Source organism: Rhinolophus hipposideros (genome assembly GCF_964194185.1).
Source record: "Rhinolophus hipposideros genome assembly, chromosome: 3".
Classification (NCBI taxonomy): domain Eukaryota; kingdom Metazoa; phylum Chordata; class Mammalia; order Chiroptera; family Rhinolophidae; genus Rhinolophus; species Rhinolophus hipposideros.
In genome coordinates, this window is record NC_138049.1 from 67,367,644 (window position 1) to 67,386,451 (window position 18,808).

Here is an 18,808-nt window from a genome sequence, read left to right on the forward strand (position 1 = left end):
CAATGAGAAATCTAGATCCCACCAGCCACCAACGATTTCCTTATTTGTTCAGTCCCACTAGAAGATTTTCCTACCTCCATAGTCTCTAGTTATCATGAGTTGAAGAGAGATCTTGGGGACCAATCTCATGTAGAAAAACCCTTTTAGTTCTTTCTAAAGAAAGGTGTAGGTAGCAAAGCACATTTGGACACACTACGAAACAAATCTCTTAGCATTTTTTCTTAATTCTTTGAAATAAATAAGCATGCATTAGTAGATAACACAGCCATGCAGACCTGAGATGCTATGAATGCTATTAGTGGTATCAGGTCTAGAAGATTTATGAATATAAGTGGTTGAACAGGTAAATATAGAGTTTAGTCATTCAACATATCAGGAGTGCAAAGTTTGTTTTTTTATACAATAGAAATCCCTTGAGAAGCTTTAACTATACTCATTACTTTGTTCCAAAACAAGATGGTTTAAATAAAAGGATATTTTGTACAGTTGCACAAATGAAATTTTACCCTGTGTGAGTAACAAAAAGGTGATATCAAGGTGAATGATATTTAGGAAATTAAATTATAAAATGAGATAATACAAGTTTGAGGTATACTGAACTATTGCATTAATAGTTGTTTAAATACAAAAACAGCTTAATGTCTTTCTGGAGTAAAATAAATTTCAGGGTATTTTTTTTAAATGCTAATGCAAACGTATTATAAAAATTTCCCATATCATTAGATGGAGGCAACTAAATAATGAGTGTACTTCTGGGAAAGCCTACGGTGCTTTTGGAAGAATTGATCATGTTTTCCAAAATGAGCTTTGCTCTGGGTGCTGTAACTATGCTAGAGGCAAAATGTAAAGCGAGTTTTATTGCAGAAAGATGGAGGACTCATATTAACAAACACAAGAAAACCATTGAAAAAGACCAACAAAGACCTGTAAAGTTCACAATTAATGTAAACTATTAATACAGTATGGTGTGTGGAGGTGAGACTGACGGTATGAAATAATTTCACAAATCTGTCATAAAACCAGTTCATTGCCTATTGCTATAATTAGTGACCATTTCATTCAAATCAATAGCAAGCTCTTCCCAGGTTGATGCAAAATGTTGGGAAATTATAAGTGGCAACATCAACTTTCAAAAGGGGTCTTGGAGGTACCTCCGGTTCTCTCTGTGTCCCCTTGCTTAGACAGACAACACTGATTTCTGCTGGGTTTACATTGACTGCCTGGTGTTTGTCATATCACAATATTTAGAGTGTAGGGAGTACTTAGAAACTCAAACACCACTGCAGAGAGGCTTTGAGAAATAAACTGTCTGAGCTGGATTAAGTTAAATCAGCTATGAGTACATGTAGTGGATTAAAGGGAAAAGCTAAAAGATCATATAGAGAAATTCAGAAAAGTAATTTTGTTTCTGATATAGCCTTGAAACATTTGATACACTTCTGAAACCTATTCTATTCCGTAATATGGGGGATTTATGGAATAAGCGGCCTTCACTGGCTACAAAAGTATATATAACCAAGAGCTGACTGACCAGATGAAATGAGTGCAATTGTTTGAGTCAATGCAATTCTCAGGCTGAGCCATTGTGTGTCTATTACTGATCTTGTAGTCATCATCTTGGGAATCACAAAAACATTACAAAAATAAAAATACTGATGTGCCCTTTCCAGATATTAAAAACTGAATCTTTTACAAGGTATGGTTCATTATTGTTATAAAAAAGTGTTTATAAAATGTTCTTTATGGATATGCCATGAATCTGTGAAATTGGATAAGTACAAAAATAGATTTTATCTCTTTATCCTCAGTAAAATTTCTCTGTTTTATGGTTACAAATCAAGAAAATGATGTTCTGCATTATATCCATACTGAATACAAAATAATGCTTATATAATTTACCTTTTACAAAATATTTGCACAACCATTATTTCAACTTGAGTTACCAAGCACAAGAAATGTAAGATTTCAAAAAATATTTTCTTGGAAATTCTGAAAGAAGCAATGCTTTATGGTGTTTCATTAATATTTTATCTATTTAGATAGTATATCTCCCAACCCCAATGTGTGTTATACTGTTAACAGTTTTAGCTTTAAGGTAACATGTTGTTTTAATGACAGACATAGAAACTTCTTAACGATACAATGAATACTCATCATAGGAAATATTTTCCTTAAAGAAAATTCTTTGAATTTAATCTAGTTAAGCTCAACCATTAATGATGGCATGTTCATGAGGTGGAGGGTGCTATGCTGTGTGCTTCATGAGTAAAACCACTTCTTGCTTTCGAGGAGCAACAACTACACATAACATAGAAGCAGTTCAATGAATAGCATTGGTGAGTGATAGTCAAGACAAGAACTAAAGAAACTGTGACACTAAGTCAAACTTGATGATGTCATGGGCATTCAAAGGAAGATGATAGAGCTGTGAGTTGGTAGGATTGAGAAAGCCTTCTTGGAGGCAGTGAGTATGACATGATCTCTGAAGAATAAATAGAATTTAAAGAAGTGAAGTTTAAACATCGTCATGGGCAGAAACAAAAGTATTTGAATTAAGGATGGCTTAATGAGTTGAACTCTCTTTTCTGCCAAAGATATCTATAAATCACCATTTTATCAGGGAAGGACATAAAATAGATGCTCACAGTCTTTTGATCTGTGTTACTTCATCCAATTTTCTCAGGAAACCCTGGTTCAGAGAAGTTAAGTGCCAGCCCATAAACCCTGGGAGGTTGTTGAAGGAATCAGATTAGAGCCCATCTCACGTCCAGGCCAGTGCTAATTACCTACAAAACAAAACAACACAAAGCAATGACACAAATATTGATAACTCTTGGAGGTTTTTTTTTTCATTCCTTGGGATGTCAATATAAGGAAAAAATGGAGGTGACCTTTTTTATTGGTGATACAAGGTGGGATCTGAAATTTTTTTCTACACTATGTATATTGGTTTGCTATGGCTGCAAGAATAAAAATACCACACACTAAGTTGGTTAAACAACAGAAATTTATTTTCTCAGTTTTGGAAGCTGGAAGTCCAAGATTAAAGTATTGGCAGGGTTGGTTTCTCCTGGTTCCTCTCTCCTTGGCATATAGGTGGTCTGTGTGTCCTCATGTGGCTTTTTCTCTGTGCACACACATCCCTGGTGTGTCTTTCTTTTCTCGTAAGAGCACCCGTCACACTGGATTAGGGTCTACTCATAGGACCTAACTTAACCGCAATTCCTTCTTTAAAGGCTCTATCTCCAAATGTGGTTACATTCTGAGGTATTAGGGGTGGGAAAATCAGCATATGAATTTGGGAGAGACACAATTGAGCCCATAACACTCTATCATAGTCTTCACTAAATGGAAGGTAATAGTAATAGATGCCATTTCTAGGAGTTGAGCATTTAGCATATGTTATCTCATTTAATCCTCACAATAAACAGGCATAATTAGCATAATAATCATGATGAGGAAAATGATTCTAAGAGAGGGTACATGATGGGGTTAGTGCCGTACATTTAGAAAAGGGTGGAATCAAGACTCAAACGTAGTGTGTTGAGCGGTGGATCTGTACTTCCACTTTGGAACAGAGGTTAAACAGCCTATGATTGAGGATGAATGAAGGCTTGAGACTCCTCTAAGGCCTTTAAACTACTCTTCCCTTTTTTCTAAGAAAAACATTTGTGGACACATTTAGGTTATGTTTCCTCTAATATTTGGTCTAGAGGCTTTTTGGAGAGGTTAGGAGGGTTAATTTCTTCCCTTAGAACCAAAGAAAACACTAAGTATGTGGTTATTAATATGTGGGGGAGTGTTATGTTAACCATTTCTATTAGTTTCTTGCCTCTTATGAAGTTATTTTAAGCTGTTACCTGCAACCTTGCTGATAGCTGTCTGAAGCGTTCCAAGGCGTAGGATTGCTGTCCTTCACGACAAACAACTCTTGTCAGGCAAGGTGCCCTCTCCTGGCTGATCCCCATTACTGCTCCTTTACTGGTCACACGTGGCTGCCTTGCTCCGCTGTAGAGGCAAGTAGAAGGTATATTTTGGACTTTTAAGTGATGAATTTTCCTTAAGGCTGAATGTAAAAATATTTGCCAAAGAAAGGTCTGTGGAAAGTGGAATTTCCAATTGCACACAAAAATGGAGAGACGCAAAATGGAGACTTCCAGAATCAAGTTTCAAATGTACAGACAGGTGGATATAAGTTTTCAACTCCTTTGAGGGTAAATACTAAGTAGCACAATTGCTGGATCATATGTTAAGAGTGTGTTTAGTTTTGCAAGAAACTGTCTTCCAAAGTGGTTTTATCATTTTGCATTTTCACCAGCAATGAATGAAAGTTACTGTTGCTTCACATCCTCAGCAGTATATGCAGTGTTGGCAGTGTTCTCAAATTTGGCTATTCTAATGGGTGTGTAGTAGTATCTCATTATTGTTTAATTTGTGTTTTACTGATGACATATGATGTGGAACATTTTTCATATGCTTATTTACCATATGTCTATCTTCTTTAATAAGTGTCTGTTAAGATCTTTGGACCACTTTTTAAATCTGTTTTTGTTTTTTTATTGTTGAGTTTTAAGAGCTCTTTGTATATTTTGGATGACAGTCCATTATCAGATATTCCTTTTGCAAACATTTTCTCCCAGTTTGTGGCTTGTCTTTTCATTCTCTTGAAGTCCAGTTTTAAAAAGTCATTACCATACCCAAGGTCATCTAGATTTTCTCCTATGTTATCTTCTAGGAGTTGCATAATTTTAATTTTACATTCATGTCTGTCATCCATTTTGAGTTAATTTTTGTGAAAGATGTAAAGTCTCTCTCTGGATTCATTTTTTTCATTTGTTGTTTTTTTTTTTTTGCATGTGGATATTCAGTTATTCCAGCACCATTTGTTGAAAAGATTATCTTTGATCCATCGTATTGCCTTTACTCCTTTGTCAAAAATTAGTTGACTATATTTATGTGGGTCTGTTTCTCAACCCTCTTTTTTATTCCAATGATCGATTTTGTCTATTATTTCACCAATGCCACACTGTCTTGATTACTGTAGCGTTACAATAAGTCTTGAAGTCAGGAAGTATAAGTCCTCCTACTTTATTTTTCTCCTTCAATATTGTGTTAGCTATTTTAAGTCTTTTGCCTCCCCATTTAAATTTTAGAATCAGTTGGTCAATATTTATAAAATAACTTGCTATGGATTTGATTGGGATTGTATTGAATCTAAGATCAAATTAGGAACAACTTTCATTTTGATAATATTAAATCTTCCTATTCATGGACATGGAATACATTTTTACATTTATTTAGTTCTTTGATTTCATTCATCTGAGTTTTGTAGTTTTCCTCAAATAGGCTGTATATATTTTGTTAGATTTTCGGTGTTTCATTTTGGAAGTTCATTTTGGAAAAATGTTATTGTGTATATAGATGGTATTGTGTTTTTAATTTCAAATTCCACTTGTTCATTGTTGTTATATAGGAAAGCAATTTATTTTTATATATTAACCTCGTATCCTACAACCTAATATAATTGCTTATTAGTTCCAGGATGGTTTTTTTTTTCTTTTTCAGATTTTCTGCATAGACAATCACGTCATCTGAAAAGAAAGATTGTTTTCTTTCTTTCTCCCCAACTTGTATTCCTTTTGTTTCCCTTACTTGTCTTATTGCATTAGCTAAAACATCCAAAATGGTTTTGAAAGGAGTGGTGAGAGGATATCCATTCCTTGTTCCTGATCTTGGAAGTTGCCCTCTATTCCTAGTTTACTGAGAGCTTATATGATGAATGGGTGTTGGGTTTTATCAAATGTTTTTTCTGCATCTGACATAAATGAATGTGACTTTTTCCCCCTTCCTTAACTAGTTCGTGTAATGGATTATATTTATTGATTTCCAAATGTTGCACCAGCCTTACATAATTGGGATAGATCCTAGTAGGTCATGGTGTATAATTCTTTTTATACATTGTTGAATTCAATTTGCTTGTTTTGTTGAGGATTTTTGCGTCTATGTTCATGAGAGATATTGGGCTCCAGTTTTCTTTTATTGTAATGTCTTTTTCTGGTTTTGGTATTAGAGTAATGCTGGTCTCATAGAAATAATGAGGAAGAGTTGGTATAGTTTTTTCCTTAAATATTTAGTAGAATACACGAGTGAAACCATCTGGACATGGTGATTTCCGTTTTGGAAAGATATGAATTACTGATTAAATTTCTTTGATAGATATAGGCCTATTCAGATTATCTATTTTGGAACCTATTTATGATGACATCATTGAACTACTGGATTACCTTCCTAGAACTTAGGTACCTTGAGATTTCTAGTTTTGTTAGATGATAGGCGCCCCTATTTTATAAGTCTGTTTTGGATGGGTTTTCTCTAAGTTGCAGCTGAAAACACTAGTTGGTGTGTGTCAACTTTTCATTTCTAGGATCATCTTTACCCCTCGATTTGAACTCATTCTCATCTTGTTTCTGTACTTTCCACGTAAAATGCTGTTTTCTGGCTTCTGAGACCATTCAGAGTCTGCAGTCTCATATTTTATGTGAAATCTGCCCAAAACTTTCTGGAGGGAGTCCCTCTGCTGAACTTCTAGAATAGTTTAGTGTTCATAGCAGCCATCTGGGAATCTTGTAAAACTGCAGATTCTGATTCAGACAAAGATTTCAGTTTGAGTTCAGCCAATTTAACAACAAAATCAACACTCTTCAAAGGAACATAACAGAGTCCAGAGTCTGTATAATATCTCATTCACTGTGCTCAAGATACAATCCCAAAGTACTTGACATATGAAGAAACAAGAAAATTTGAACTTTCTCCGAAAAAAGTCAATCACTGCAGGCTGATTATGAGATAACTGAGATGTTGGAATTAGCAGATAAGGATTTTAAAGAACTCAATTAAACCTGTGTTTAAGTATATGAGGAAAACATGCTTATATAATGAATTGAAAGGTAGTAAATCTTAACACAAAAATAGATATTATAAAAAAGAACCAGATGGAAATCCTGGAGCTGAAAAACACTTTATGTGAAGTTTTAAAAATCCACTGCATAGGCTTAAAAGCAAAAAGAAGAAAGAGTCAGTCTATTTTGAAGACAGCCATCTAAATTCAATGAGATCATTTGATTCTGTAGCTCACAGTTTGAACCTCAGATATGACAGTTGTGGCCAGTCTGAAGACTTTATGGGGACTAATTATCATTTCAAGAACCCCAGGAATTCACTGTTTTTCTGGAATAAGTATTTTAAAACTCAGGAAAATTTGGGAGTTTCCATGGTTCTTAATTCTGCCAAACAGTTGAAAAATTTAGTGAGCTCAGAAGAGACATGCCAACCAGGAATTCTCCAGATACCTGCTTCATGACAGCTCTATTAGGAAAGCCCCAGAATGTACTGAATAACACCAGCCTAATTAGACTGATTAGAATCTGATCGCCTCTGAGAATGTCATTAAACAAGCTACTGCTTAGTTAGTGTTATGTCACTTTCAAAATAACAGATATATTTGATAATTCTAAAAGAAAAGAAGGAACTTAAAAGTCATGAAAAGGTAGATACATCATCCTTTGAAAACCACCACAATAATAATATTTTCAGGCAAAAATTATGAAAGAAACCTAAAATTAGTGGGCAAAAATTTGATGAGAAACAGGATATTTACATTGCCTCACAGCAGCTCCCCAGAAAAAAATTTACTAACTACAATAAGAAAAAAAATAAATTTACACTGGGGAAACCTGTCAGGATCACCTTAACTAGGTGATCAAATTAAACATCACTAATAGATGTATAGATGTCATGTGACTCTTCTTACTCACTGAGAAGGACACAACATGAGTTTTGTGGTAATGTCCCCCAAAACGCATAACCTAAATCTGTTTATCAGGAAGCACCAGACAAACCAAATTTAGGACCTATACCCTTCTTGAATGTCAAGGTAATGTAAGACAAAGAAAGACTGAGGAAATATAAGGAGGTAAAGAGACATGACAACTAAAGGTAATGTATGATCCTGGACCAGAAAAAAACATTTTTTTTCCTTTTGCTGTCAAGGACATTAATGAAATAATTAGTGAAATTTGACTAGATTCTGTAGATTAGATAATAATAGTATTGTATGAATAAGTTCTTGATTTTGATAACTGAACTGTGTTATGTAAAAGAATGATCTTGCCCTTTTAAAATAATTAATCAATTTTATTTTTTAGAGTAGTTTTAGGTTCACAGCAAAATTGAGCAGAAAGTACAGAGTTCCCATATATCCCCTGTCCCCACACATATATAACTTTCCCACTATTGACAACCTACACCACACTGGTTCATCTGTGACAATCAATGAACATGTATAGACATACCATTACCACCCAAAGTCCGTAGTTGACATTAGGGATTATTCTTGGTGTTGTGATATTTCATTTATTTTTTATTTTTTAATTTATTGGGGTGACATTGGTTAGTAAAATTTTATTGGTTTCAAATATACAATCTATAATACTTCACCTATATATTGCATTGTGTTTACCACCCAAAGTCAAATCTCTTTCCATCACCATGTGTTTGACACCCTTTACCCTCTTTGACCACCCCCTCCTCCCTTATCTCCTGGTAACCACTAAACTGTTGTCTGTGTCTATAAATTTTTGTTTGTTTGTCTTGTTCGTTTATTGCTTTCAGTTTTATATCCCACATATGAGTGAAGTCATATGATTCTTGACTTTTTCTGTGTGACTAATTTTTCTTAGCATGATAATCTCAGGATCCATCCATGTTGTCATAAATGGTAGTATTTCATCTTTTCTTATGGCTAATAGTCCATTGTGTTTGACAATTAAGTTCATGAACTCATCCTAGAAAAAGTGCTACATACTTCATTGTTGAATATCATTACAGTCACCTTCAAAGTACTCCCTTTGGGATGCTTTGCATCAATGCCAGCATCTAGTCCACCCTTCAAAGCAATTTTAGAACTCTTTTTACAGACACCAGAGCTGTTGTCATATAACCCTTGATGTCCTGAATGTCACCAAAATGTCTTCTTTTCAATATTTCCTTTATCTTCGGATAAAGAAAGAAGTCATTGGGGGCAATATCAAGTGAGTAGGGAGGATGTTCCAATACAGTGATTTATTTACTGGCTAAAAACTCCCTCACAGACAGTGCCGTGTGAGCTGGTGCATTGTCGTGATGCAAGAGCCATGAATTGTTGGCAAAAAGTTCAGGTTGCCTAACTTTTTCATGCAGTCTTTCAGCACGTCCAAATAGTAAACTTGATTAACTGTTTGTCCAGTTGGTACAAATTCATAATGAATAATCTCTCTGATATAAAAAAAAAAAAGGTTAGCAACACCATTGCAACAAGTTCGCGAACTTCATTGTCAGACCTCGTATATACCACATCGTCTTTATCCAGCCATCTATCGTTTCCATGCCTTGGCCACCATGAATAATGCTACAATGAACATAGGGGTACATATATCTTTATCAATAAATTTCAGATTTTTTGTGGTAGATACCCAGAATAGGCATTTCTGGGTACACTTTCTCCGTAGTTTTGCTTTTTCTAGAATGTTGTATAGTTGAAATCATACAGTATGTAGACTGTTCACATGGTCTTCTTTCACTTAGTACTTGGCATTTAATGTTCTTCCATGTCTTTTCATAGCTTCATAGTGCATTTCTTTTTAGTGCTAAAAAATATTCCATTATCTGGATGTACCACAGTTAATTTATCCATTCACCTGCTAAAGATTGCTTCCAAGATGGGTCAGTTATGAATAAAGCTGCTATAAACCTCCATGTGTAGGTTTTTATGTGGACATAAGTTTTCAACTCTGGTAAATATTAAGCAGCACAATTGCTGGATTGCATGGTAAGAGTGTGTTTCATTTGCATAAAATGTGTTCCAAATGACTGTACCATTTTACATTCCCACCAGCAATGAGAGAAATTTCTGTTGTTCCACATCCCTGTCAGCATTTGGTGTTGTCAGTGTTTTGGATCTTGGACATTCTGTAAGGTGGATAGCCCTTGTTTTTAAGAAAGGAACATGACAGTACTTGCAGGTAAAGAGGCACTGCAATATAATATAATCCTACATAGTTCGTAAGAAAGCGTATGTGTGCATGTACGCATACATGGCCCATACGAGGCACTCACAAAGCAGATATTAATAGTGATCCATACTTTTCCAAGTTTCACCTTCCCCCCTCCGCCCTTTCCTCCTTATCTTCAACTTCTCCCTTTCTCTTCTATGTCCAAAATAGCAAGAAGGAGGTTTTATTATGGCCATGGTTGGGGGAAGAAAGCGAGAGAAACACATTTCAATTTCTGTGGCCCTGACAATAAATTCTAGAGCAATAGTTTTCAAACTTTGCTATCTGTTGGAATCATTCAAGAAGTTTTAAATAAATGCCAGGGCCTGGATACATCCCTAGAGGTTGTGATTTAATGGGATTGGAGTCTGGACTAGATATTTAAAAGCTCTACTGCACATTATTCCAATATGTAATAAAGTTTGAGAGCAACTACTCTAGAGTGACCTTATGATTTACAGATGCAAATAACAACATTGACAAGGAACATGAATTCTGGATTTATTAGACATTTAAATCCTAGATCAACTAAACCTGTAGACGTAGGCTTCTCTTTAATGCACAAAGCAAACTTTGTGCATTAAAAGGAGTCCAAAATAATTCTTAAACCTGGCCAGATGGTCAAAATTACTAGAGAAAGCCCTTAAAAAACTATACATTTTCAGACCCCACTCCATACCTTCGGAATCATTACATCTAGAGGAAGAGCTAAGTAAATGTTTGTTAAAAACAAACAAAACGTAAAACCCCCAAGTAATTGTGCTGACCAGTGAGGGTTTGGACCACTTGGGGATTGTGTACACTTTTCTAAACTTCAGTGATCCTCTAGCCATTTCATTCACTTCCAGAGTACGGTGTCTACTAAGTTAATTTTTATTTATTGAGTATCAGTCATGTAGTAGGAACTATGGAGTAGGGTTTCTTAACCCAGGCTCTGAGTTCCCTTAGAGATCCAACTTGAAAGGATATAGGAAACATTTGAAGAACTGTTAAAATGTAGTTATTGGCTTGACCACCAGTGATCCAGATTTTGTAGCTCTGGGAGGGGCCCAGAAATCATTATTTTAATAATATTTTAGGTTGATTTTGAAGCAGATGTTTCAAGAATCAACTTCTGAAAAACTCTTCCTTAGGGAACCGTAGAATTGCTTTAAGGGGTCTTCAAAGCTGTATGCAAAGTTTTGTGTATGTGTGTGCCTGTGTGCATTTTTCTGGGGAGAGAGTCTTTATTGGTACATCAGATTCTCAAAGGGGCCAATGACTTACTACCTAGGATAGAAAATTTGAGTAAAATGCAGAAAGTTTACAATCTAATGGGGAAATAAAGCAAAAGTTTGCATTTTTATAAGCCATGATCTAAATGTAGTCATAGATATAAAGTAAGTAGAGGGGGGCTGACAAGAAAATTAAATTAATTTGATACTGACTGTGTGACAGATACCATAACAGTGTACTTTACATATGTTATGGTATGTCACTTTCACAGTAATCCAATGTGCCAGGATTTATTGCCTTCATTTTACAGATAACGCTAAGTAATTTGCTCAAGGTTAGTTATTGAAGTCTGTTTTACTCTAATGCAGGTGTTTTCAAAGTGTGGCCACAGTCCCTTGGGGTTCCACAAGATCCTTTTGGGGGTCCATGTAGTTAAAATGATGTCAAAATAATACGAAAATGTTATTGTCTCTTTCACTGTAGTGACATTTGCAGTCATGGAGCAAAAGCAATAAAGGATAAAACTGCTGGTGCCTTAGCAAAAATCAAAACAGTGGCTCCCAGCTGTGATTGAAGTCATGGCATTCTTTAAGTGCCATGCAGTTACAAAAAAAAAACAAAATGCCAGTTTCACTTAAGAATATCCTTGGCGAAGCAGTAAAAATGATTAATTCTAGGAAAACTCGACCCTTGAATACATGTATTTTTAATATCCCATGTGATGATGAAGTAGGAATTTCTATGGAATACTGAGTACAACGGTCAGCTTGAGGAAAAGCATTTGTGCAATTGTTTTTTGTTTTTATTGTGAAATAGATCAGCTGCATTTTTCATGGCACAACAGTTTTGCTAGAAGGCGTGATTGACAGACAAGATGATTATTCAGTCATGGATATTTGGCAGACATTTTCTCAAAATGAGTTAAGTTAGCTTATTGCTTCAAAGAAAGTCGACAGTATTCGTTGCCAATGATAAAACTCAAGCTTTCAAGTGAAAATTGGAAGTTTGGAAAACTTTTAATTTCCACCATGAGTTTGACAACTTCTCAATAGTTGAAGGCTTTTATCATGATTTTGGCATTAATATTAATGTGTTTTTAAAAATACTGTATAATCAAATATGACATTGGAAAGATCTACATAACCCAATTAATCAATATTTTCCAAATGGTCAATGCATATGGTGTTAAAAAATCATGCATAGCTAAACAGATTTACTCAAGTGCAAAATAGACTAATAATTTAATATAACAGTATGACAAATTCATTAATATTGTTTCAAATTTCACATTGAAACTAACATTTAAGAAACTACCACTTGTAGAATTTGGGTGTAGTATCAGAAAATAGTCATAATTATCTGAAAAGTCTACCAAATATGCCTCTCTTTTCCAACGACATATTATGTGAAGCAAATTTTTCTTCAGATGTTTCAATGAAAACAATATATTGTAACCTAATAACTTCAGGAGCAGATATGAAAATCTAGCTGTCTGTCTTCTATTAAGTCAGACATTACAGAGATTTGCAAAATGTAAAACAATGCCAATCTAGTCATGATTTGTGGTGGTGAGAGAGCTATAATTGTTTTCATAAAAATGTGTTATTTATGCCAATATGTGATGAGTTTTTTATTGTTAATTTTAATAAATATTCGAAGTTTTTTTCAGTTTTTTTTTAATTTATTAGTTTCAGGTGTATAAGACAAGGTAATACTTAGACGTTCATCATTTATATCCCTCACACTGTGTGGAGCCCCCTCCCCCCATCCACTATCCCTCCGACCTCGCACCGAGTCATCACATTATATATATAAAATTATAGTTGGCATTCATTAATGTTTAACTTCTGGTGTACAATGCCATGATCAGGCATCCACAGTATCCCTGAAGTGGTCTCCCAAATAGGACACATGTCCATCGGACATCCAACAAAATCTTTACAACATTATTGAATACGATCCCCAAATTAATTTTCAAAAAACCCTGAGGCCATCTTGTGGTCACCAGCTGCTTCCTAATCCCTTCACCTTTCCCCTTATCCCCACCCCCTGCCCCCCACCCATCTAAAAACTCTCGGTTTTTTCTTTGTGTCCCCAAAACTGTTTCTGATTAGTTCATTCACATATCCTTTTCTTTAGATTCCGCATATAAGTGAGATCATATGGTACTTGTCTTTCTCTTTCCGACTTATCTCACTTAACATAATGTTCTCTATGATAAGTATCTATAGATATAATTCAATTAAACAAAACCTCTTTGAGGTTTTCAGCATGTTTTAAGAGTATAATGGGATTCTGAAAGTATACTCAGCATTCACCTGGAAGGATCAAGAAAACTCCCTAATATTTGATAGTGTCTTTATTAATTGGCTGGGAATTTAGCAGCTGAAGATTGGAGCTGGTTGTGTGAGAGGATATGCCAGGCAGAGGGATCAATGTGAGCTGAGGCCCAGAAATGTGAAATTTTGGATTGTCCATTTCAATTTGACAAGTATCTGTAGAGTACCTTTTGTGTGGTTGGTTCATGCTGTGTGTACCTTGTCGGGGAGTAAGACATAGTCTCTGCCTTCAGCTCACAGTTCATATGGTGGGAACACAGGGTTTTGAGTGAGAAAGCAGTCCAGGAAATACATGGCTTGACCTCAACATTATTTTCCTAGGTGCTTTCTTTTTAAAGAAAAACAGAACAATTTGCTTAATTTCATACTAATTCCTCATTTATTATTCTATGCAACAACTTATATTTAATTAACTGTAATGCCTGAGGGCTCTATTATCCAGGCAGTCTTGGGCCGCAGGCTCAGTTTTTCCTTGTAGACACCTTTTTCTTTATGCAGCCATTTTCATACAGAAGCAGGTGAAATCCTTGAGCTGATATATGAGCATGTTATGTCTATTAAAATTAATGGGAGCTGAATATGTGCACTGAGGGAAGAATATACTTCAAAAAGTCAATTTACACAGTGTTCCTTGTTACGTTCTCATTGTAGGATTTCTATTTCAATTATACTTAATGAATTGTATTAGATACCCCTGTCTCTAAGGTTAGTAACCTCAAGTATGCTTTTAGTTCTGCCTCATGTCTTGGGCTGTCCAAAGCAATCTTTTAGAAGTGAAATTAACCTCACCACCTGTGATGTTTAGACAAACTTAACGGTTTCCAATATAGCTCAGTGTGAAAGGCTCCACAGCAAGAGAATATGACTGAGAGAGTAATAAAGGAGCGAGAACGGATTTCTTGTAAAACGCATGATTTTAAGTGATAATAAACGACATATGGTTTATCAAAAGAGTATTCTAAGTTATAAAAATAAACAAATAAAACCATGACACAAGTGCATGGATATTTAGGGGAGGAAGTGGACCTTTTCTCTGAGATCCTCTCATGGGTTGTGCACAATTTGTCAGTAAACGTTGGTTTCAATAAGGATCGTTTGTCCTTGAACTAATAAACCACATTTGCCAAGAAACCCCAGAATAACATGATGGCAAACATAAACCACATATTTGTTATTTTTCTACTTGCTTCTGGATACAAATTGACCCTCGGTCTACAGGGCTGTGTCAGCCTTTGTCGGAGGCTCGGGAACTGCCAGGGGCTTTCACTCAGAGGTGCCAAGGAATCTGTGCATCTTTTGTTGTTGTTATTCTTCATCGTCTTTCTTCTTGTCTTCCAATATTGTCTCATTCCCTTCCAAAGGGACACCTAATAAGTGCCTTAACTCTTCATCAGCATCGTTGGCATTAGTGCTGCAGGAATAAAGTTACTGTTTCCGCTCTATTCTGCTTCTGGTGCCTTTAATATGTTCTCGGAGAGTGCTAACGTGGCATTTCAGCACTTCAAAAAGGGGGGATGGAGGCAAAGTCAAGGGCAGAGCCAAGAGACACAGGTGAAAATTGACAGAGGAAACACAAATAGTTTAAGAATAGAATGTCAATTGCAAAAGTAACAAACAGAATGAAAACCTACACAACTATGAAAACATGAGGCAAAAGAAGGAAAGGAGAAATTGGGTGGTATGAATTCACTAAGTGCATATTTATCATGATAAGCAATAAAAAGGCAATGTTTAGAGTTGATAAATTGAGTTAGTGATATAGAAAGAGATATGAAACCAAAAGAACTAATATAAGATTACAAGTGGTTATCACCAGAGCATAGCAATGATGGGGAGTGAGGGCACCACAGCTTTTTATTATGTCTTTTGGAATTTTCTGATTTTTTAAATAAACCTTTGATAAACCTAAATATGCAGACTTAAAAAAAAAAAGCATTCTTTGGATTGCACTTTTGTAATTTGAACATTTGCGTTTGGGGGGGGGTGGGTATGGGAAAGCTATGGGGGTGGTCCAAAGGAGCCTTGCTTTTACTCAATGATTTTGTTAAGAACATTTCTTGTTATGGAAACTCTCCTCCTTTCTTTTGAATGCCTATCTGCTAGGCTGTGCAAGGAACTTTATTTACAGGATTCTCTCATTTACAATTCTTTGAGAAAGAGTTGAGAAAGATAATGACTATTATCTTTTCCTTTATAAAGATGAGGAAACTGAGACTGGGGGAAGCTAACAAATTGCATGAAACTGCATAGAATTTGAACCCACGTGGACTGGCTCTTAGCTTGGGCTTCTAGTAACTTCTCCCTTTACTGTATTTTGGGGAGAAAGGAGGATTAAATCAATACTAAGAAGGCTTGTGTCATTTGCCATGACTTTCTGTCTATGACCATCTTCTAGCAAGGACTCTGTTCTCATCAGTGTTGCTTCCCACCCCTTCATTGTAGAAGCTGATAGCTATGATTATTTGTACATCTACATATACACATATGTATACATATATGTATATATGCAGAGGGTGCCAAAAAATGTATACACATTTTAAGAAAGGAAAAAACTCTTAAAATTGTAATGTTCTTGTTTTATTTTTCTTGGTTCTCATTTGTTTGTCTTGTTCTTCTGTTTTGGGTTCATATACCACGTATCAGTGAAATCATAGGGTTCTCTGCTTTTTTTGTCTGACTTATTTTGCTTAAAATTATACTCTCAAGATCCATCCATGTTGTAACAAACAAAAACTCATAGACACAGACAATAGTTTAGTGGTTACCAAACGGTAAGGGGGGTGGGGGGAGGGAGATGAGGGTAAGGGGGATCAAATATATAGTGATGGAAGGAGAACTGACTCTGGGTGGTAAACACACAATGGGATTTATAGATGATGTAATACAGAATTGTACACCTGAAATCTATGTAATGTCACTAACAATTGTCACCCCAATAAATTTAAAAAATAATAAAAAAAAAGTTGCAAGGGGACATAACTAAAAAAAAAATTGTAATGTTCAATATATACCGATAACAAAAGACGAATACAAGTCACGTTTGACTTCTGCAATTACAAGAGGGGCTCAACCACTGAAGTGGTTACCATCAGTGTCCACACTTCTGATTATAGAGAACTACTGCTTGAGCAACGTTGACCAAAGTGTCCACTTGTAAACAATTTTTGTCACTTCCAGTATATATGTATACACACACACACACACACCCTGTACTAAGGAATTTGCTTCATGTCCCTTTTAAAAGTAGATTAAGTATAAATAAACAAGTGATGAGGAGTGACATGCAAACATCCAGAGTTTTCTAAGCAGCCTTTGTATGATTACTTTTCCAAAGAAAGGGTCCATTTTTACATTTTTAAGTGTTTGTGGGGCATATGGCTTGGGCTCGGACATCAGACATACCTCAGTTGTATTCACAGCTCTGCCTTTACTGACTCTGTCATGTGAGCAGGTAAGTTACTTAACCTCTTTGAGCCTCAGTGATCTCATGTGAAAAATAAGGCTCATCCTGGTGCTACCTCACAGAGCTGTTGTAGGAATTGCATAATTGCATAATTTCCTATGCTGAAGCCTTAGCATAGCATCATTATAGGCTATGTGCTCTGTTAATGGTGCTATTTTATTATTAGCTTTTACTTTTAGCAACCATGTATCAACTATTCTAGCTTTTGCAAAATTTCATTCATGCCTTCATTCAGTGTTCTGGCACACACGGTAGCAATCACTAACACGTAGTCATTTTTCCTTAAAGAGCTTTTGGTTTAGTGATCAGCTGAATACGCAGACTTTATTTTCCATGAAAATTAGATTTAAAAGATCGACTTTGAGCTCAGTAAGTGACACTTTGGTTTTACATATTTATACTGGGCCAAAAGATGAAAACCAAGATTTTTGGTCTCATAAATAATGCTTCCTTTTTGGCTTATTTGTTTTAACCGTCTTCTTTGAAGAAGGCATTTCACTTCAGAGGGTCTGTATGCTGTGCTACTCTAAACACAAAATGTGGGCACCTTTAGTCCCTGTAAGGAGCAGGAATATGTGCAAACATATTCCTTTCAACTCATCTGCCCCATTTTGTGTCTAAGACTCCTCACAGACTATAGGTTTCTTAATAAAATTTATTTTAGTACTTTATTTTTGTACTATGAATTCCCTTACCTGAACCCTTAAAATATATGTTTGATCTCTTCTATTTGTTTGCACCCATGTTTCCGAGAACGTGTTCTTTCAGTCACTATGGGAATTGTTTCACAGGGTATAGGTCCAAGCCTCCTCGAGTGTATCTTAAACATTGCAAGGAGCACACCCAGAGCCCAGATTGGGTGCTGAGGCATTGAGTGGCTGAAGGGGTGAGGGCTTAGTTTTAACTTGAAGATTTATGATTTGAACTGAAGTGTTTTGGGGGGGAAAACACATGAATTGATAGGCTTTAGCACAGTGGCTGTCCAAATAATGGCAGATGTGGAGTTCGGGAAGGAAAGCTACATTTAGATATGTTGTAGGGTCTCAGTACTAGAATGAAAAGACTCCAAAGGAAATGGAATCTACACACAAAGTGTAAATGTCAACTGTACGATATATTAAAATGTAAAAAAAAAATCTTTGCTAGAAAGAGATTGATACTAGTATAAACAATCTGCCTATTTTTTCTTAATAAATCTTTTCCAAATACTGTTGAGTAAATAAATCTCAGAACAGATGTACATGGAAAAGTCAGATATCAAAAGAAAACCCCATGGTAAGAACAATTTATGGTGTGATTTCTTTCTAGTTCCACCGGTAGTGTTTCTTTATGGACTACACTCTCCACAGTCGGTTCCTCAGAGAGAAGTGTGCAGTGGAATTACTTGGTTTGCCAGTCAGTAAGAATTGTTGCATTACGATCTGGAATGGTTTCTCTTATTCTAGGGAACCACAAGCATTTTGATAAAACAATATCATTTTAAACATTTATTTTATTTAGATTTGAGGGCCATTGTGTTAGTAGAATTAAAGAACAAACAGATCAGTTCAGAATATATAAAATACTGTTTACGCAGCACCATTCCAATTACAATGTCTATGTTACAGCCAGTCTGGCAGGTTTATTTTTATGTTGCAGTTATAGCTTGAGGTAAAACGGAAAACTACCAGTATGTCTCCTTACCTAGCTATTGGAGGCACAGA

At 35.5% G+C, this 18,808-nt stretch overlaps 1 long non-coding RNA gene across 1 annotated transcript in view; it reads right to left on the reverse strand.

Moving 5' to 3' along the window:
* Window positions 1-231: 231 nt before the first annotated feature.
* Window positions 232-18,808, reverse strand: part of LOC308496026 — a 31,003-nt gene continuing 12,426 nt past the window's right edge. The window contains exons 3-4 of the long non-coding RNA XR_013993090.1: window positions 3,861-4,008; window positions 232-2,786 (exon numbers count right to left, since the gene is read on the reverse strand). This is a non-coding gene — a long non-coding RNA (uncharacterized lncRNA). The remainder of the gene's footprint in view (window positions 2,787-3,860; window positions 4,009-18,808) is intronic.